The 21042-nt window shown below is 49.0% G+C and overlaps 1 protein-coding gene across 2 annotated transcripts in view; it reads right to left on the reverse strand.

Annotated features, from left to right (window-relative positions):
- CYRIB (CYFIP related Rac1 interactor B) overlaps window positions 1-20772 on the reverse strand; it is a 75623-nt gene extending 54851 nt beyond the window's left edge. For both annotated transcript variants that reach the window (XM_044450409.1, XM_044450411.1), the window contains exon 1: window positions 20630-20772. The gene's annotated coding sequence lies outside the window, so the exon portion shown is untranslated. The remainder of the gene's footprint in view (window positions 1-20629) is intronic.
- Window positions 20773-21042: the final 270 nt, after the last annotated feature.

The raw sequence follows: 21042 nt of genomic DNA on the forward strand, positions 1-21042 counted from the left end.
GACTGAGGAGACTTCTGGGAAAGACCTTGACGGGTGGCTGCAGCATCCATTCAATTTTCCCACAGTGCCCTGGAGCAGCCATGGGAAACCTCGGACCCAAGCAGCCACATCCCCAGAGGGCCATGCCAGTCTCCTTGGACCCACCTATTTCCCTCCAACTATCAACAGTTTCTAGGCTTTTCCCAGTTTTTCCCGTTACTCAGTCTTCCTTAGATTTGCCTTAGAACTTGTTACATGTTGTAAGAGTTTTAAACAACAATAAACTGGTATTTTGCATATTCTTGCTCCTGTTCCTTTTGATGTAGGCCATGACCTCTTTGTGACCAGTAGACAGTCCCACAGCCTGGGCTGTTTTGTATGCAATGCTCCCTCGGCCTCTTTTACAATGGAAATTTTAAGAATAAAAATAGCACGCACACACACCCCACGAAGTGAGTCGCCGGCACGTTCACGTTTTTTACCTTCACAAGAGAAGCTCGGTTAATTTTTTGCTTCAGTGAGGAAGGAAACAGCACGATCAGAAATGTTCCACCTGTGTTTCCCATGAGTTGACTGCAGCATTTTGACAAGAACGTCTGCAGCCAGTGGGGTCTTGCAGTCTGAATCATGGCACATGCTACACAGTTGCACAGAGCATCAGTTGCACAACCTTTTCCTGCCAGCAGCCTCAAGCACGTCCAGTTGGTGGAACTTACTCACTGTGAGAAAAAGCCATTCCCAACCCCATGCTAACTTGGTAAACGCAACGGCCGCTTAGCCAGCAGGCATTTATTAATTGCTTAATCAAGTCTGGCTGGCTGATCCCCACCTCTGCATGCTCCCCATCTCACTGGGCCAAGGTCAGGCATGACTGGGCACTTGCTGAGGGCCCAGATCCAGCAGGGACCCACCGAACAGGGCTCATCACAGGGCAGCTATTTGGCTCAGGCTTCACATTTCACAAAAGGCCTCAAATTTCAACCTGAGTGAGCAGGTCAAGAATCGCTACTCCTTAAATATGGGACAAAACTGCTGAAATGACCTGGCCAGAAAAGCATTTTCCCCATAATAATGGATAAATCAACACAGGAAAGAGCTTTTTAAAAAGCAATGGTTAAATAAAAAAGGAAACATTACAAAGAATTGCATGTTAGCTTTTTTGTGTTAAAGACATTATTTCGTTAAATGCAACCATTTAAAATACAACAATTTTTGTAACTCTGTTTTGGCAGTTCTTTATTTCTTAATGAGCCTTGAGAGGAGTCACCCTTTATGCTAAAATCTCCCCAGATTTAAAACCCGCAAATTTAAAAACCACAATGCATACAAAAAAGGACAACAGAAATAAAAGCCTTAAGAATATGGAGATCAAAAATACTCAAACCGGAAGAGCATTTATAGTCGCAGCTCAAAGATAGGCCAAGGCAAAGCAGTCAGTCTCTGCGGCTGCCACAGCATCCCCTCCTTCTCTGCACTTCATACTTGCAACAACCCGGTGGGCGAGGCTGGGCTGAGAGCCTGCGACTTGACCCAAGCTATCCAATGAGCTCCATGGCTGAACCCGGATTTCCCATGTCCCAGAACAACCCTCTGACTAGGCACTAAGTTACACCGTTTCACTGTGACTTTTCATCTGAAACAAGCAAACGACTGGTGTGGTTACCAAGATCTGCAGTTTTTGATTATGATCTACCTGACAATCACATGGTTGCTACTTCATTGTGGTTTTCTTCCTACCTGGTTAGTCCTCCCACTACTGGAATGTGTCCCCTCAGCCACTGTATCCCCTCCCTGCCTATGTCAGCTGCTTCTTTCTCATTGGCCCACGCATGGAGGCTGGATGGCTGGAGTGGCTCCTGCAGCTGTCACTCTTCCCAGGACACTCTGTGGTAGTTGTGTGCCAAGGCCATGAAAACCATGATCTTGGGTTCGGAAAACAGGACAAGCCATTGCGGTACAGAGAAGCTATAAACAAACCATTGTTTCTTATCATGGTTTCTAGACGCTTAACCCATGGTGAAATACCATGGCTGGGTTCAGACATCACAACATACCAACAATGGTACAAACCCCCACCATGGCTTGCTGTGCTATCTGAACACGGCCATTGTGTACGTGCACCATTTATACAGCGCAATTACCATTCTGGTGCAATATGTCTTGAGAATAGTGCTGTTTATCTAAAATAGCTTGCCCAAACTGGAGACCTCCACATGTATTGCATTACAGTTCTTACGATCACCAGTGGGCATGATGGCTGGGGATGATAGAAGCGGCGGTCTCAAAGGCCTAGAGGCTGATCTCAGAGCCTTCTGCGCTGTGCCCATTTCTTATCCAAAATCAAATGGAGGAAGCCTTCCCATGCCTCTAAAAGTTCCAAGAAGATATTTAAGATGAAGTCAGAAAGAGTAATTTGGCTGTATGATGAACAAACTTAAAAAGCGAGGAATGGCAACTGCTCTAGAAAAGATTCTGCGGAAGAGAGAGGTGGCAGGCAGCTTGCTTTTTTTGCACCTCAAACAATGGATTAGTTAGTCTCTTTGATCTCTGTAAATTTGTTTTCATCTCTGAGATATATATAGAGGGAGAGAGAAAGAGAGAGGGTGCATTTGAAGAAGCAGTCCCATCGGGGCCACACTGCCTGTGGAGCTTTTCTGCTCTTAATAAGCGCTGGGCTGGTGCAGCGGGAATGCTAAGTAAGATGGGTTGAAATTCTCCTGCTTCAAAGCTCACCCCAGCCTGAGGCTAGCTTCTGCCGTCTCAGCCAAGCGCTTCAGCTGCGAGAGTGCTGGCCCCTGAACGTGTGAGGGGCACACAGTGAGAAAGGAGCAAGGAATGATGTACCCACAAGCAGCGCGACTCTGTTTGAGGGGTCATTCTTGAACGTGAAGGCCCTGCCTGGCCTCAGACAGACTAGCTCTCTCACGTGGAGCCCCTTGCTTGTTGAGGTGGCCGGGAAAGGTTTGGCTTCACAAACCATCTACCCAAGAAGGGAACGGCACTGCCAAGTATCCCCCCCATAGCTCAGTGGTAGTGCACACGATTGCCCTGCAGACGGTTTGAGACCTGATCTCTGGTATCTCCAGTTAAAGCACGGATAAGGAATCTCTGGCCCACCAAGCCAGCTCATGTGGCTTGTGAGCTTCTAGTGAGCCCCCCCACAACCCACTCCCTCCATAGGGGGAAGGGGCTGGAAAGCAACCAAACTGAAATTCCCATCAGCCCCCGGAAGCATAGTAGCCAGTGATGGTGAGGCCTATAGTCACAATTATTATTATTGCTATTATTACCCAGTAACTGCTGGAAGAATACAGATTTCCCATCCCAGGCCTACAGATAATGTCATGCTGGGGACACTGCAGAATTTGCCCGGTGCGTGCAGACAAGAGGTGGTTACATACAAAAGCTCCTCCAAGTTACGGCTATGAATCGTGCAGAGAGTGGGTGTGCGCCTACTTTTGTTCAGAAAGTGCAGTTCAGCCCAATTAAAGGGATTGTGCCTGTCAGGAGAAATTCCTATAGAATTCAGTACAATTTCCTCCCTCTTCCAGATGAAATTTAGATTTGTGCTCTCAAGCATGTCTGTTATTTTATTATCTTGGTTTTAAAGTTCCATCAAAGCTTTCCTTCAAGCTGTACTTTAAAAAAAATCTATCTTACATTGCAATCCTAGGCCCACATAGGGTTTTGGGGTGTTTTTTTTTTTTCTTAATTTATTTTTTGGTTGGGTTTTTGCTTAGTTTCTATATTTCACCACTGGTAATAAAATGAAAATGCTGTTTGCACTAAATAACTGATCTTTATATTTTTAAGGATTGTTGGAATATGTTTTTTCTTCACATGGCCTCTCAAACGATTGACTCTTCCCTTGTTCAGCCATTTCTATTAAGGCAAAGAAGCAAATCCTCAGGTTTGGGGGCAAAAGCAAACCTTCTGGCACTCCCAAGATGGCCACATCTCCTTCCCATGGCTCCACATCCCCTTTTCCACAACCAGTAACCATTTAGTGATTTCCTGGGTTTTGTGGAGTCTTCCTCCTATTCTGAAATCCCTTTTCTAAGGCTTAGTCGCTGGCATCAACAAGAACTTTTAAATCTACCATATGCATTCTGGCTCTGCCGCTCTGTCTTCCAACAACAAGCTGGGACTACAACTTCCCAAAATTCCTACAAAGTAGAATTTGGCCCTCAGGCTGAAAGGGGTTCAAGTCCCCACCTTTAAGGGCAGGATGGATGGATGGATAGATGTAGATACGAGAGAGTGCGAGAAGACAGCAAACTTTTCCTTGATCTTTTTCTAAACTGAGCCACAAACTGTGCCCAACCAAGCGCAAGGAAAAAGGCACAGCATTTCCCTCTTCTTATTTTCGCATTGCACTGATACTGCTCCTTTCCATCCTGTCTTCAACAACAGCCAATAGCCCTGTGAGGTGTGTTAGGCTAAGAGGCAGTGTTTGGCCCTAAGTCACCCCCATGGACATTATGGGGATCTCCCGAGTCCCAGTCTGGCACTATTGACCACCACACCACACCACACCACACTGGCTCTCACTGGCTCTCTCTAGCTGTTCTGGTTGTTGCCCACAGGCCAAGGAGAACTGCAGCCTGTGAGCCATCTCTGGATGCCCTTCTCCAGCCTTCCCCAGCCTGGCGCTCTCCAGACATTTCGTACGTCACCCACCATTAGCCTAACCCAGCATTGCCAAGGGTCAGGAATTCTGGAAGGGGTGGTCCAAAACATACATAACAGACAGTATTCGCGGAACTAGTAACGGTGCGATTTCTTTTTAAACAGCATAAACTGTCTAGCCCCCACCCCTCCCTACTGTATCATGAGGATATGGCTTCATCCCTTTTATTTATTTATAAATTTATAGCCGCTGAATGACTCAACAGGCTCTCTGAGTGGCCTCTCTCTCTCTCTCGCTCCTGCATGACTTCTAGTCGGGAAGGCCTCCTTCCATGACTGCTCCTTGGAGCTGGGGAGAAGCAGGTATTGTCGCAAAACCAGATCAGGAAGGGCCCTGCTGGTGTGAAAGCCCGGGACAGCTCAGAACAGCTGATCGACCACTCTTTTCAGCCTGCAATTGGCATCCGATGCCCCCTTCCAAGGAAAGTTCACAGGCTAGGAACAAGGAAGACCTTCTTAGTGGTGGCTCCCGGCATGGGCCGCCAGGTGCCAGTGCTGTCATCTTTCTTGCCTCAAGCCTCTATTCATTCAGTGGGGTTGGACTGTTCCTTGCATCAGTTGAGTCATTGAGGTTCACCCTTCGTGATTTATGGGGCAGCTCTATTTTAGTTTATGGATAGTATTTTAATGGGTAGATGTTGCGTGTAGATGTTTATTTTAATGGATAAATGTTGCAGCTGTTACACATTTTAAATGTTTAAAGTGCAGCGTAAGCAGCCTGAAGTCTTTTGTTTGTTTGAGAAAAAGAGATGTAAATCTAAGAAATGTATTATCGTCATCATTTTAAAACTGGTAATAGGCAACTGTCCTGAGTCGGCAGTCCAAGTGCAGCAAGGAGAGAAAAGGACAGGAAGGGCAAGGTTCAGATAACCATATCGCTGAGCTGCTCCTGGCAAGGTCCTTGGGATGATGACGATCAGTTATCCTGTGTGCAGGAATCAGCACTTTCCGGAGGAGGTGGAAGGCCGATTTCCGAGTCTGGTTACGCTGCAGTAGGCAGAGCGCTTGTCCTTTAAACGCCCCAAGGGGCATTTTCGATTGAACACTTTTGGTACAGAAACAGGTGAAGCTGCCTTGCGCTGCCCCAGCCCAGCTGTGATGTCCTGGGTTGACATGGGCCTGGCGAGGGCCCAGCAGAGGCCTTTCCCCAGGCCACTGCCCAGGATCTCCTAAGAACACGGGCCTGAGCTCCGGGTCTTTTGTGTGAGCAAGTTCATGCAGGTTCCTCTGGGGAAGAGAAGGGGTGGCAAAGCGCATCCGTAGGAGGGAGGCTGGGGCATCAGCATCCCACGGGGCAGATCAAAGGATGGATTGTTGTGATGTCACAGGTGACATCACGAGGCTGCCAGAAGGAGGCAGGTATGTAGGCAGGGTCCAGGGATGGAGGCCTGTGGGAAAAGAGCATCACAAGAGCAGAGCTGAACAATCCAGGGGTCAAGGAACTCGATTCAGGGCCTTTCCCTTTGGAGCAAGGATTTGAGTCTCGTGGTCAAGCAGGGGAGTTGGCAGCCCTGGGGAATAAAGCAAAGATTTCAGCTGGCCTTCCCCAACCTGGCATTCCTCGCAGATGTGTTGGACTAGAACATCCATAATCCACAGGCAGCAATGTGAGTTGCAGTCTAACACATGTGGAAGACACCATGTTGGAGAAAACTGGGTGAAAACTATGCTTTACGGGGCCTTAATATCCTGTGATAGAAAATTGGGAGAATGAATTGAGTCATTGTGAAAGCGTCACAAACTCCTGCTGCCCCTTGGCATAGCCCTGAGCAAGAAATAGGCGCCTTCTCCTTCTGTACACTGCCCCTGCTTAATTTGGCCAAACAACTTATGCTTGGTGACAGTGTGATGCAGCGGTTAGAGCACTAGACTGGAGGGGGGGGGGACCCAGGTTCTAATTCCCCTGAGCCTTGGAGCTCACTGGATGACTTCGGGCTGGTTGCTCATTCCCTGCCTAATCTACCTCACAAGATTGTTGTTCTGAGGAAAAACTGAAGAGGTGCACAATCATGAATACCATCTTGAGTTCCTGAGTTTGAGAAACAATCAAACTATAGATGGATGGGCCACTTCAACTTCCCTGCTGTCCCTTCTTAGGGTTTTTTTATTTTAAACTGGCCTCAAACTTTCTGTAGACTGGAAGACTGGCTGAATGGGAAGTCCCCAGTTTGCATTCGACTTGACCTATCTTTCCTCTTGGTCTCTTAAGCCAACAGCAATTACTTCCTTCTGTCTTCTGGTAAGGAAGGGGAAGGGGAAGACCACAACAGAAAAGGAACTTCTTGCAGTGATGTTGGCTATGGATCGCAGTCCTCAAAATGGTGCCTCAGAATCTCCAGGAGTCCTACATGAGCCACGTCTGGCTGAAGAAAGAAGTTGTACAAGGATAGAGTAGCCAGAAGAGGCCATGCCAGGTCATCGGCCAATCCCATTCCCACCCAGAAAAGGAAACACAGCTGTGATAGCCCCACAAAAGGAGGTTTCCACTCAAGCCAGGCAAAGGAAGGATGCCGACCACCCAAGGAGATTAGAGACACTTAAATAAAGAGGTGGTGCTCTCTTTGTGTAAGCACACGTAGCAGGGTAGGAATTCGACCTTCAAGCAAGCAATACATCTTTGAAAGGTTGGTTTTACGTTCTATAAGAGATCCAGAAATATAACATCAAACAATCACATTGTATAATATTTAATGAAGATCGCATGCTGGATAACGAGCAGGGCCAGTCCAAGGTATTTTGCTCCAACGTGTAGTAAGCCAAAGTCCCCATTCAGTGGCAAAGTTCATGGTAAGCTGGGGCTTTCCTCTCTCAGCCTAGCCTACCCTGCAAGATATTTCTTTTCAAGTGGGGAGGGGACGGATCTGATCTGCCACCTTGGAGGGCATTGGAGCGAGGGTGAGATAAAAATGCAATCATTGCATGCAAGAACTCGGCTGTGCATCATGTTCATCATACGTTTTATTGACCGCCTTCTATGATCAGCGTGAGAGGTAAACGAGAAAGCGAAAGTGGCGCACATCTTCCCGGCCTTGGTCTCCTGCCTCCTTTGTTCCCCAGTGTCCATAATAGAGACAAACATACGAAGTGGCCTAATGGTTCCCACACTGCAAAACACACGGATCCTCATTTGCTCATTTCACCTGCAGGAAAGTGCCTCAGATCCCAGGTCAGCCACGGAAACTGCCCAGGGAAGCTGTGTCCCAAACACCAAGCCTGCAGGAGGGAGGCCCGGGCCGATCACGAGGTCCTTTGGGCAGCTTCCAACAAGTCTTCTAAGGTGCAAGCTACAATCCGGTGCAAGCTTAAACATAAAAAGGGGCCATGCTGGTTGGGCAGCTGGCGAGTTGGAGGCATTTTTCTGCCATAACTTGCACAGGACTGTATCTTGGGCGCTTCCCACACAGCCGTGTCCTCCGCAGTCGTCTCCAGGGGACTGCGCATGAATCGATCCTAATATTCTCTCTCCTTAACACACATGTGCATGCACACGCACACGTGCGCACAGAGAGAGAGAGAGAGAGCGCGCGCGTGCGCGCACTCCTTTTTGGGTGGTGGGATGGAAGTGCCACTAAAATCTTGAGATCTGAACAAAGACACCCAACATAAGATTGATTGATTGAACATGTATAGACTACCTCATAACCCAGAAGGCTCTCCAGGTGGTTTACAATAAAATAGAGTCACTTTATGAATTTGCCCTCCTCCTGCCAAAGGGACTGGTGCCTGAACCCATGTCAAACTGGCACCGAGTGGGTGATGCCCTCTGGCACCTCAGCATCGCTCAAAGGCGTCACCCTGGGTACCACCTGGTGAAGATGGATGGCTTTTGGGACATCCCCGCCCCCAACCGAGAGGTGGGCTTGGCTCGGCACGGCTCCCTCCCTCCCTCCCTCCTTCCTGCTCTTGCTCTCTCTCCCTCTCCCTCTCCCCCTCCCTCGCCATGCTGTGGCTGTGGTGGAAGGCAGCGGGGAAGAGTGATGGAGACAAGGATGGTCCAGGAGAAGGGAGTGCAGTGGCAAGGGCGGCAGGCAGATAAGAAAAGCCATTCCAGATCAGACCAAATGTCCATCGGTCTAGCGCTCCGTGATCATGGTGGCAAACCAGCTGCCCACAGGATCAGGTGCGAGACGTCCACCTGCCCAGCAACTCAGCAGCTGGAGCTTGCAGCCCTGCCTCCCCTGGGAAAGGAGTTAACGCCTAGCCAGCAAGGCTAGTAGCCACTGATAGCCTCGGGTGCTTGGACACCCCAATTGCTCCCTGCCCTCCCCAGCCAGGGTGGCCCCCCTCCAGCTTCCTGGACTCATTTGGGAAGGAGAAGCTGGAAAGGTGTGCTAGCCAGCTTGTCGGGCAGAAGATGACAAGAAGGGCACTCAGCAAAAAACTGAAATTTAGAGTGTAAGCCAGCCATACCCCTGTGAAACTCTACTCCATTACATTCCCCCTCCCTCCAAATCTTCCTTTCCACCACACTAATCAAGCAGCTTTCTGTGCCAACCAAGGACACTCGGTCCTGTTTGGAGAAGGGTGTAGTGGCCCCCTTTTCTCCTGTACTTCTTTGTAAACCTGCAAACTACCGAGTTGCCTAGTGGATAGTGTCTTTTTGTTCATGGGTGATACCATTTGTGGGGGGAACAGAAGGCTAGTTGGAGCACTGCAAAGGTTAGACAGGAAGCTAGTTTGATGAACTTGAAAAAAATGTGCATGCACAGGACAGAAAGCTCTAGAATATTCTCCTTATTAGGTATCACTTCCTGGGATGTACTGAGAAGTAGAATATACCATAGATTATAATATGTAGCTACAATTTTGCATTATTAGGATCATATATATTTATTTGTGATTGGCTAAATGTACTCATGTCGTATGATGGAACTTTTAGTATATATTGTTTGTTCTCTTTGTTCAGAGAGCTCTGTTGTTCTTAAAAACTGATAGATCCTTGCTCTGTACACTGATAATAATTTTTGCTGCCTTATCACTCAATGTTGTTTCGATTGAGGTACAACCTCCAAGTCAACAATCCGGAGAAAAAGGTCTAAATCTCTCACTTTCGTGTTTTAAATTGAAAAGTATCTTTTTCTCCAATACATCACCACCACAAATGATCAGCACTCACAAAATCGGCTTATTCTCAGTACGACTGATTAGTGTTCATGTATGAAAATGATAATTATAACAAAGTTGGCGTGTGGAGAGAATCATGCTTACGGAAGTCCACATAATTCGATTTAAATGTGTTGTCTAATTGGCTGAACTGCATGTGGAAAAATCTTGATTTCTGTCAGTTACCCGAAGATATTGTGTGACTGGGTTCACACCACCCAGGAAGTGAAGGTAGATATGGTGAGTGCTTTTTCCAGTCCCATGTGTGCTAGCCATGGGCCACCTTATTCTCATAATTAGCCGGATTAAGCACAGCTTGGCTGCTGTCTGTACCTGGCAAAGGTGGGCTGAAGCAGTGGCTTCAAAGCCCACCAGAGCAAGCCATGATTTGCAGGTTGATCTGAAAGTTACTGGGTTTGGACAAGGGAACCTGCACCCAACACGGGTAAATACGGAAATGGGACAGTGAGCAAACAGTATGTACAGGGGTCAGAGATAAGCGACCATGGCTTCTTTTTCTTCCCTGGTCCTGCAAGCCCAGCCTCTGTGTGTATGTAATGCCCTGGAGTAAGAGGGGGAAGTTTCTTTGATAAGTTGTGCATACAGAGAATCAAATTTTCTTAAAAACTGGAAGTGATGACTCTGGTTACTAGCAAGAAGGCATCACACTAGTAAGGGGAAAAAACCCACACCCAACTGAGGAACTAATGTCACAAGTCAAAAGGAGAAGAAGCTTATTGTTAAAGTGCTCTGGAATAACAGCTTGCTTCCGTCAGGCCAGGGGGCGGGGGGAAAGCTTGTGTTTTAAAATCTTGTTCCGCCTGAAGCTAGTGATTCAGAATAGCTGGGCAGTTTTGCAAAGCCAATTTGAGGAGGAGGAGGAGGAAAGGACCGAAGGATGCCTTCAGGCTAGTTGAGGTACAGGCAACCTAGCATTCTCCAGGTGTGTTAGACTACAACTCTCAGCATCCCCAGCCAGTTTTCCTTACCAGAACTTTCCCTGATCCTGCATCTTTAACATAGCGGTGGGCAATCTGTAACCTGCCAGATGTTTTGGCCTGCAGCTCCCAGCATCTTCCCTTGCTTTGGGCCCTGCTGGGAAGAGCGGATGGGAACGGCAGGTCAGAACACCTGGAGGGCACAGGCATCCCAACTTTGCTTCACCTGAACTCTGCTCAGCACTCATCCCTCCCTCCCTTCTAGCCCGATTCTTTCTTTTTCTCTCCGTCTCCCCTTCTGCCTCGCTATCTTGCCCTCCCTCCCAGCCCCGAGACTTGTGCCCCCCCCCACTTTTTAGTTCACGTTTAATTAGCCAGACTCTTTTGGACAGCCCTCATGTGATTAGCCACATCCTCCACTGGAGCCATTTTGTGATGGTGCCCCAGGCAGATGCTCAAAATCCCAACGAGGCACCACGTACCAAAGGGTCGCGGCCCCTGTTCCACGCCAGCCCTCCCCATCTGGTCACCCTCCAGAGGCTTGGCTAGAAGCATCCCCATCCAGCATAGCCATTGGCCCCACTGCGTGGGGATGATGAGGCGTATAGTCCTGCTGTCTTTTTTGGGAAGTCTGTTTCAGCCCACAAGACATACATTGGTTGGATGGGCAAACCGGCAGGACTAGAAAGTTTAGTATTTGAGACTTTAGTATTGGATGGCGTATAAAAATAAAGTCCTAGGACCAGCATCGGCTCTGACATGAGGGGATAATTTGCTTTTATTCAGGTAAAGTCTCACCAGCAAAAGCCTAGCGGGCAGTAGGTGGCCTCCATCTGGAAAATGAGAGCCAGCTTCTGAGAAACGTGTAAAACAAGACAGAAATGTTTCAGCTGCCACCTGCAACTGCTGCAGAAGGACCACACACAGCTGAATGCAGCAGAATCGCCACTGAGCCCAGGACGTCGATCAAAATCTCAGACCGGGCACAGGCTCCCTCTTTGCAAACGAGGTCTTAATCATGGGCTTCCACCTATAAAATGGGGACAACTTCATAGAATGCATTCAGCTTACGAAGCAGTCTGCAGTCTTTATTGATGGTTCCTCTCTATAAGGCCATGGTTCTTATTCCCATGTCATACACATGGGAAAGTGAAGCTGAATGCTCGTCACTTGCCTTGGACAACATCAGACCGTGACACAGGATGATCTTCTCTAGCGTGCAGAACCTCCTGGTCCTGCAAAGAAGCCCTCTGCACCAGGGATGGTGACTTGCGGCCTTCCAGATGTTGCTGAGCTCCAAAGATCTAGCGCACCACTGGATTACGAAGAAGACAGTGACGGGCATGAGCAAGGGGATGCCAACATGTTGGTGGTCACAACCTGTGCAGCTCTTATAGCTCAACAACTCGAGCAGAGATAGCATCTAAACCAGGAAAGGAGCAGGAAATCAGTCTGACCAGCTCCTCTTCTCTGGCAGAGAACTTTCCATTCCATTGTTACATTGAAGGCAGCACAATGGTTTTCCTCTCCTTTTGCTCCTCCCAAAAGCCCTGTGAGGCAGATTAGACTGAGAGAACCGGACTGCCCAAAGGTCACTCACTGAAGTTCATGGCCACACCGGGATTTTAATTTGGGCTACTCCAGTTCTGACTCAACATACTAATTCAGCTTTCTCCAAACCTGGCTCATTCCAGATGTTTTAGTCTACAACATCCATCACCTCTGACCACCAGCTATGCTGGCTGAACCTGGGGGAAATTTTAATTCAACACATCTGAATATATCCAGATTCGTTTGGGGTGGGGTGGCTGCTCTAACCAGTATACCACACTGCTTTTCCATGCATTCTCACCCAACTGTTTGGCTGTCTCACCAGCAAACATCAGAAACCAACAACACACTTCTCTTACCTGGAAAATATTTCCCTTTAACTATAGAATCAAAATTGAGCTGAGAATTGTGGATGCCTTTCCATAAATGATAAACTTGCAGTCCTCCGGCAACCTTTGTGTTCAACACATGGCCAGAAAGGCATCTGGAAAAATTCCAGTGTTTATTTGCACCCTGGCGGGGAGTGACGGCCATGCACAACAGACTTGGCCGGCACCCATCATATGCTGAGTGGACACCCTAAAACACACCCCAAGCCAATGCAGAAAGGCATCTGGGCCAGTACCCTAAAGGAGCCTGCATCAGATCCGAATGGAGGTCCAGCACTTCAAATTCCTCAAACAATTCCATCTTCTCTCTCGTAAAAGATTTACTCCATAGAAAGTTTAGTGAGACAGAAGTGATGAAGGAACCCTTGGCAGAGCTACAGGTGAGAGGTGCCATCCTCTGGACCCCCATCCAAGGCGGTGCACAAGGCTGCGAGGCACTATGAAGCGTCTCATCTGGAGGCAACTTCAGCCAGATCAGAATAGCCTCAATGCTTTCTCGGTGCTTCAGGAATTTCAGAAGGGCTTTGCTGGTCAGGGGCAACTGGCTGTATTGGGAGGGCTATAAAAGAAAAGAAACAGGAACGATGCTCATCACACCACGGTCTGTACAGAAAAAAGCAGAAGACCTCGTCCGCCAAGTGTTTCAAGTTCTAATCAAACAGTACGGTGGTTCGGTAGTGAAAGAGACACAGAACACACTGGGTAAGAAACAGATCAGCCACGCATCAGGAGGAATCTGTTGCCCCTGCGTCCTTCCCCAGTAGACATCAGGAAGTGGCAGCAGATGACACGCTGGAATTGCGCGATCGACGGGATCCCGTTGTCCTGGACTCCCTTTCCGGGTACAGCAGCACAATTTTAGATTCTGGGCCACATGGCCTTGAAGGACCCCCTCTTCAGGGGCCAAGGTGCATTGCTTCACTTCCAAATGCGATGGATCAGCCCTGGCACGTCACGGAGCCCTGGACATCTGCCTCAGAGTCTCAGCCCAACAGCAGCACTGAGCAGGTGTGCCCACAGCTCCACACTCACGCCTGTTTTGGCTCGCTTCATCATCTGCACCAAGTGCAACCTTTGCTCACTTTGGCATTCCAGGTAAAGGCTTGATTGACGATGCAACCCCATTTGCAGCAGCAGAACAGTCAATCTGAAAAGCTTACAGCTGTTATTATATTACCACTAGACCTCACCACCCGCTAGCAAATGGGGCAGCAGAGAGAGCATGTCGATTGCAATGAAAAACCCGAGGCAGAATAACCCACATATTGCTCTTTTAATCTACAGCGTAGCGCTATGGATTGCGACTGGAGAGAGCCCAGGAGAATTGTTAGCAGGAAGACAAATTTAATTCTAGAGAATTTCATTCCGAAGTGGCCTGACCTGGAAAAATATTGCCTCCTCAGATGAACATGTTCAAAGAAGTTTAATGAGGGTTTCGATAACCAGCACACTTCAGATGAGACTCAGCAGGTTTACGGCTCGGAGAAGCGTTCCTATCAAACCCTGATTTGCACGAAGAAGGCGCAGAGCAGCCTTGGAAAGACCCCCGCCTGAGGCTCCAAGGCTCACACCAGGTCCTGGCGCAGGGCTGGCACCTTGGCACCCAGAGCCACCAAGAACCCAGCTGTTCCTGCCCCCAAGGCCTCGTGGCCCTTCCTCTCTGCCTGCCCCCAGCCCTGCCCTGGAACTCCTGCGTGGTGGCAACCAAAAGGCACTGGGCTCTCCAGGCCAGGCGGGCAGGAGGAGGGAGGGCGCATGGTGGTGGCGCACGCCCCTGTGCTTCAGGCAGAATGAGCGCTTGCATCAGGGCTGCCTCTGGCCCCACAGCCTTTCAAGGGTCCTCGTCCCCATCCCAGGAATCGGCCCTTGCATCAGGGCAAGCGAGCTCCAGGGGACAGTAGGGTTAGGCTGGGCAGCAAAGCAGCATTGCTGCTGGCTCTTTGCTTGGAGCACCTCAGAAGAGCAGCCGCAGCCGCAAAGAATGCTCAGTTTGCATGCCCCTCCTCTCCCGGACTGTGGAAGGAGTGACTGGAGGACCCTCGCCAACGCTGCCCCGAATCATGGTGGAATGTACGTAAGGCGGGGCCTGAATAACTTGTGGCCTTCTTGACGTTTTCGCCTGCATCTCCTCTCAACCCTCGCTGTGCTGGCCAGGGCTGATGGGAGCTGTAGGCTGAAGCATCCAGCCGGCCACTCACCCCTGAGTTAGCCAGCCCCCTCATCAGGACAGCCACAAGGTTCCCAGTCCTGGTTGAAATAATGGTCCTGCAGGATTTGGAGCAGTCCTGGTTGCAAGATTTGGGGTGCTCTCCAGTAAGCCCTCCTGTACAACCGAGAAAAGGTGAGGCATGGAAACTAGGCATCTTGGAGTGCAGCTTCCATCAATCTCAGCTCCCATGGCCAGTGGTCAGGGATGATGGGAGTTGCAGTGATTGCTTCTGAAGAACATCTGCTTAGGGGAGACTGCTCTAGGCTGGTTGACCAGGAGCCTCCCTGCTTCTTCCCTCTCTGGAGGAGCTGAAATTCTCACCAGGATGAAACAAAACCAGTTCCAGCCCTTTATGCATTAGAAAGGCAGCTATCAGACTGCCATGACCCTGTTCCTATACCCTCCCCCCCCCACCATATTCTACAAAGATGCAATGAATGCAGTTGCCACCCACCACTGGTGGCCGGTGGACTGTTCAGACCCTCATCAAATGTGACAAACTGATCTGAAACTCTCCTCCCCTTCCTGCTGCCTGCTAAATTTGAGGTCTCCCCTTACAGCAAGAAAGAGGGGGAAATGTAAAAGGATCAGCCGTCCTCCCACAGACATCTGAAGTTGTCTGTAGCCCTCCCACTGCCATCTACAGAGTTTGTCATCTTCAGTTCGCAGGTCTCCATCAGCCTTCTTCTCTTCCCTTTTTAGCCATTTAAAGGCACCACTACGCAGCCCATCTATAGATCACAAATATGAGAGGTTGTAACTCATCAGGGCTAGTGGATCCATAGCACGCCTGTGCAAGAGATTCAACGATGTACTCCAGTGTAAAACAGTGACTTATAATTTAGCAAGGGATCACCAAGTTGTTCATACTGGTGCAATTAATGGTCCGAGCATGTCTGGATCTCAGTTACCTTGCACCCTGCACACCCAATAGATCATACTTGCACATGGTGATGGAATACGCTTCTGCTTCAAAATCCATTTTTCATTGATCAGTTGAGTCAAGAAATAGCTCAATATTTTTTTCTGAGCATTCTCATCCTGATTGCTCTCCATTATTAGTCTGGGATGCATTTGAGGCTCTGACAGTGAGGGTTCAAGTGTATTCAGAACTTTCAACAGAAATGTAAGACTTGGAACAAAATGTAAGAGAACCAGTGCAAATAAAATATTCACAAAAGGGAGGGTGGTGAGACACAAAGTGAATTTGTTGGACACCAGAGACATCATGAAAGCACTGATGAATACCAAACAGGCATAATTTGAGAGGGGTAACAAGCAGGAAAGACTTCTTGCATGAAAATGGAGAGGTACTTAAATTAAAAGACAAGAGATAGCCCATCTGTATGCCACTGATGCATAGTAAGTAAACACCATTACTGCTAGGAAAGATGAGGATTTGGAATTCTCCAAGGAATTATTTCCATCTCAATAGCCACATGTCAGCCAAATAAAGGACTTTCTGGATTCCTTGCCTATTCCAATGATTACATCAGAGCACAGGTGACATTAGAGTTATCTGTGAAGAAGTGGACCAAGGGATGAACAACTTAAACGGATGACCTGTCTTGGTTGAGATGGTCATGATGGATTTTTCAGCATCCCCTGCTTGCATTTCTTGCAGATTTTTTCAGTCATGCTCTGATCAAAGCCAGAACTCCAATTACATAGTGTTATGGTTCACAGTAATCTTAAAACCTGATACAGATTCATCAGCTCCAACATCTTACACACCTATATCTTTACTTACTTGGGATTCAATGATTTTTATTGAGGTGTTCATTTGAAGGTTGAATACAGTACTCAGTACATTCATCCAGACCAACAGTCCATGTAGGTAGGCATTTGACAGAAAATATAAGATGAACCATAGATCATATACATAAAGCAAAAATTCACATAGCAATTTTCCCCTTCACACAGAAAAAGCATTTGATTGTGTTGATTGACCTTATCTTAAATACCTTCTTTTAAAAGTGAGCTTAAATCCAATATTTTTCAAGGCTTCAGATCCTGTTATTGAAGTCCTTAAGTATTTCCTTTTGCTAACAATCAGAATTCAATAACTTTTTAGCTGCAGAGGGGTAGAAGGCAAGGTTGCCCATTGTCTCCTTCAGTGTATGTGTTAGCTGTTGAACCTGTTTGCTTTCTTTTTGTGCTAATATGTGTGTTCAGTGCATACATGTTGGTCACACAGAACATAAGGTTAAATTTTCTGCAAACCCTCTATATAACAAATCCCGTATCCACAGTACAAGACAGAATCTCACCACTAAATGGTTTTAGGCAAACCTCTGGGTACAAAGCAAACTATTGTTAAGTCAGGTATGATTAATATCCATATACCTGCAGTCACAAAGCCCATTTAGAAAAGAAATGTGCTTTTGTGCAAGAAAAGAAATGTGCTTTTATTAAGCCTTAGCAACATCTGGGAGCTTGCATCTCTCCCTCCCTACATGAACGCTATAAACCCAGCTAACAGTTAGTGTACATGCGCCTTCACTCCAATACTAAAAAATGGGGACAGAGTAATTTGTCATGGACAACTAGAATAGCTACACTAAGTATGAATCTTTTGCTCAGATTTCTGTTCTCATTTCAAACAATTCCTCTGCATCTATCTATTCCATCCCTGTCCAAATGGAGCAACGGATGTCAGATTTTATCCAGTCAAGATAAAACCCATGGTTGAAGAGAGCAATTCTTCGCAGACCCAGGCAGTGCCAAATTTAGAATTATGTTAGGGTGCTGCTCAACAGGGATTTCTTGAAGGATGGACACATCCCTCCTTTGTGTACGGGGCCACTAACCTTCTTGATGATTTGATTTGCACTAGACATTCCAACAGACCCAAGTATGTTTTTGAGCATGCATTGATTAGACGCTATGCTTACTTGGGAACACTGCTGGAAAATTGGTTCCTGATTTGTCTGTACTAATGCCACTTACTCATTCAGCATTTACAACTCATAACAATCCCCAAGACTTTTGTGCTCGAATAGCAGGAAAAATTTATAGATTTTTTAAAAATTCATTTGATAATGGGGGCTTTCCTTCCTATGCAGCTGTTTTGAAAAGGACTGAACCAAGCACACAGTCTTTTTATCATCATCTGCAACTGTGTCACCTTCTTTGCCTGAATCACATTAAGAAGGGAGCCAAATGCCTACTTACTTCTTTTGAATCTTTTATGCAAGTTGCTACTTCAAATATTATGTATTTATAACCTCATCCATGGTTGCTGATTGTTTGAAATTACGCCATGTTGGACTAGTGCTAACATCTAAAGCTAGGCTACTTCACCTTCCAAACCTGAGGATCCTGGAATCCTGCATAAAGATCTTGTTAAGCAATTATACAGTCATTCCCAGCACGTAACTGGAACTCTCCAGTGAATAAAATTGCAGAGAATATGACTATGACAACACTTAGCAACTGCAGCAAGCAAAGAATGCAAACTGTAAGAAAGATGTCCTGGGTACATAGTTTCCATTGCTATCCTAGGTTGATGCTCTTCAAACTCCGATCCAATTCCAACCAAGCGCAGTTGCCAAGATTTTTCCAACTAACCCACACCAGCACGCAAAATAACACAAACCTACACTCGCAAACACTCTTTTACATGTCCCACGAATCCTGTTTTTACCCTTTCCTTAGGGGTTGAGTTCCAATAAGTATTTCAACTACAGGCTGATAAGTAATGAATGCCTTTTTCACTGTAGTGATCTTGGTTTATTCGGTACGTTTTGTTGTTGCTGCCGCCTTTATTTGGTGAACTAGTGTTTTGAAATAGTATTTCAGGAGGAGAAAGCGGAGTGAAAGCACAGCGCGACAAAAATGAGGTGGGAGAAGCTTCTCTGCTTCGAGGAAGCACCGGAAGGCAGCAGAAATGGTCGGATTCGAATGGAACCTTGCAAGTTTCGCTCCTCACAGGCGAATCGTGCGTACCGCTCCTGCCTGCCGCTCCCCGGACCCCTCCCGAGAGCAAGCGGGAGCGCGCGTGGGGGCTCAAAGGCAGGTGATGCGAGCGCTGCCTTGGATGCGCAAGCACAGGCGGCGATCCCGAACGCGCCACGGAACCGGACCGAGCGCCGGCCGCACGACGGGGCTGGGACAAGTTTACTCGGGAGTAAGTCCGCTTGAATTCCGCAAGCGGGCCCTGAGGCTACCGCTTCTGGCTGCGCTCGCCTCGCAGCCGGCGGCGTGAACTCCACGGGCTGACTTCCGGATTTGGTTTTAGCGCGCACGCAAAATCCAAAAGCAGCGACGTCTGCAATGCTCTGCATGTGTAGCCAGGGTGAAAAGTCCCACGACTCCCAGCATCCCCAAGCCGGCGCAGGTAGCGAATGCTGGGAGCTGGAGGGCTTTTTCCGGCTCAACCTGCGTACGACTGCGCTCTAAAACGAGTGTCTTGCGTATTAAGCAAGAAAGCAAAAGGGCACCCTTATCATGAGGCGAGGACGGCAGGAGTGCCTCTGCCCAAGGCGAACGGACACCCCAGGGACATCGAGTCTACTTCGTGTTCTGCTCGAACCCGTGAGATGAGCCGGCACGACCCTGGCGCAAAAGCCACGTTCCGGGTGGAACCTGATGCAGGAAAAGCGCTACATCCCCCGGCGTGCGGAAGTTGTTGGACTTTTTGCCGACTAAACGCACGCACAGCAGCCAGCCCGCAATGCAATCTCACGCTCAGCTAGGACTAAGCCCCACTGAACTCACTGGGACTTACATCTGAGTAGACAGCCCTGGAAGAACCAAAAGAATCCGAAGCCCAGGAATGTTCTTGAGGACCAGAAGCGAAACCTGCCACACGCTAAAGCGCTTCTGGCGCCCAATCCCCAGCCTTCTTGCAGTAATTTCATGGCGGGGAGGAGTCACTGTGGGACTCGTACTGTTAAAAAACTAATCCGGAGCCCGCATTTGGATCTTCCGCGAGTCTTCGCGCGCTCTCCTTCCCGCAGCGTCGGAGGGCCGCCTGGCCTGACAGGGGCCCACTTCCCCCGCCCCGCCGCCACGCACACCGCTCCCCCCGCGCCCCAACGGTTTGCTCGGCTGCCGCTCTTTTCCGCCGCTTGCCAGGTCGAGGTGAAAGGAAGCGACATGCAAACGACCTATTTCTGTGCCGGGGCATGACGGCCGAGCAGGGCGCCGGAGCGCCCCGCTGCCGCTTCCAGCGCGACGTTCGCGCCCGTGCTGGCGATTCCTGCACGGAGGGTCGTGTGCCGCCGTATGCATCCTCTGCCTTCCAAGCCTGGCGTTGCCCTTCACACATTCGCCCCCTTCCTGTGGCCTCCTGGCCTCCTTTTCATGCCTGCAACCCGCCCCAAGAGCGTCGCTTGTAGAGCGGATTGAGGCGCTCGGAAGAACCCTCTGCGCGCCGACCCGGCGTAAGCCCCCTTGAGCGGCGCAGGACTGCGCGCCCCAGGACCACGGAAAGGATCGGGGTGCACGTCCACCAGCGCATCCCCACCCGATCGGGGCTTGCAGAAGGCTCTGTCGGGGGTGGGAAGGCGAGGCATGTGTCGCTTCCTCGCCCCCCACTCCTGCACATGGTTGCTTCTGAATCGCTCTCCATTCTCTGCCCGTTTGCTCGAGAATCGGCCCCGAATTGCAGTGCCTCCCCCCCACCATAAAAAGGATGCTACCCACTAACACGCCTTTTTCGTCTCCGCTGCAACCGATTTGAAGGACTACCGCACTCGCGCAACCCCCTTGCAAGGCGATCGCCACGCAGCGTGCTTTTAACACCCCCCGGATCCTGCGGCACTCACCGTTTTTCCTCCGCGCTGATGGAGCGGCCGGGTCGGGGGACGCGAGCCGACAAATTGCAATGCCAAAAACGGGGGGAGCCAAATTCCCGCAGCCTCCCTTGCACGGCAGCGAAGCTTCCGGGTTGGGCAGCTTCAACGTCACTGCTACAGGTTTGCAAAGAGGAGGAGAAAGCTGCGAAGACAAGGCAGAAAGATAGCTATAAAAGGAAGGGATCGGTAAAGGCGGGGGTGGGCGAGCGCGAGGAAATGAGGAAGCGCGAGGCGAGATCCTCAAAGCCCTCGTCCGAGAGCGTAAATGCCGCTTCATACGTTCAGTGCATCTACCTCGTACAGATTTTCCGGGCTCTGCTGCTCTGGACCTTGGTAGGTGGGTTGGCTGCAGTTCTGGGCTGGAGTACCCTCCGTGGATAAAG

The sequence above is a fragment of the Varanus komodoensis genome, unplaced genomic scaffold (assembly GCF_004798865.1).
Source record: "Varanus komodoensis strain SLA01 unplaced genomic scaffold, ASM479886v1 scaffold66, whole genome shotgun sequence".
NCBI lineage: Eukaryota > Metazoa > Chordata > Lepidosauria > Squamata > Varanidae > Varanus > Varanus komodoensis.